Below are 893 nucleotides of genomic sequence, written 5' to 3'. Positions count from 1 at the left end.
TGGGGAAAAGGAAAAAGAGTGAACATTTTCACGGACAGTCGGTATGCTTTCGCCACTGTACATGTGCATGGGGCCCTATATCAGGAAAGAGGTCTCCTGACTTCAGGAGGAAAGGACATTAAAAATGCTTCCGAGATACTTAACCTCCTGGCCGCCATATGGGGGCCAAAAGAAGTGGCAATAATTCATTGCCGAGGGCACCAGAAGGGTGATAGTCCTGAAGCACAGGGAAATTGGTTTGCAGACCAAACTGCCAAGGACGTGGCTAAAAGACCAGTAGGGCCCCTAGAAGTTCTCGTAGCCCTGCCAGCGCAAAGGCTCCCAGAAAAGCCTACTTATCTGCCAGAGGAGCAGAGGCTAGCTGAGAAACTAGGGGCCCGGGAAGGAGAGGCTGGATGGCTAATTTTGCCAGATGGAACGCCTATAGTACCAGAAGCCCTGGGGCAAACCATCACTTCCCCAACCCACCAGAGTACCCACCTGGGGGGAACGAAGCTATCAGAACTGCTGGGAAGAGAATTTTACATCCCAGGGCTCCAGAAAATATTCCAAGACTTGATTAGAAGATGCCAAGTGTGTGCCCGGGTAAACCAAAGGCCCCCTCTTGTGGCCGCATCGCGGCAGCGATTCTGAGGTCAAAATCCCGGAGAACACTGGGAAGTAGACTTCACCAAACTACCAGGAGGACAAGGAGGGTATAGGTACCTGTTGGTTTTTATTGATACCTTCTCTGGCTGGCCTGAGGCATACATACCCAACCAAGGCAGAGACAGCATAGGTAGTAGTTAGGAAACTCCTCACTGAAATTGTCCCCTGGTTTGGCCTGCCACTATACCTGGGGTCCGACAATGGCCCGGCGTTTATCGCCAAAGTTACACAATCCATAGTTAAGG

General features: G+C 51.3%; 1 protein-coding gene and 1 long non-coding RNA gene across 3 annotated transcripts in view; one reads left to right on the top strand and one right to left on the bottom strand.

The window, feature by feature from the left end:
• The window catches only part of LOC106724148, a 21,741-nt gene that overhangs the window by 3,798 nt on the left and 17,050 nt on the right, over positions 1 to 893 (top strand). The window lies entirely within an intron of this gene.
• The window catches only part of FBXO25 (F-box protein 25), a 37,608-nt gene that overhangs the window by 35,799 nt on the left and 916 nt on the right, over positions 1 to 893 (bottom strand). The gene's annotated exons all lie outside the window — the stretch shown is intronic.

Source organism: Myotis brandtii, unplaced genomic scaffold, assembly GCF_000412655.1.
Source record: "Myotis brandtii unplaced genomic scaffold, ASM41265v1 scaffold736, whole genome shotgun sequence".
Classification (NCBI taxonomy): Eukaryota; Metazoa; Chordata; class Mammalia; order Chiroptera; family Vespertilionidae; genus Myotis; species Myotis brandtii.
The sequence above is the reverse complement of the archived record's forward strand: the minus strand, read 5'-3'. Positions and strand labels throughout refer to the sequence as shown.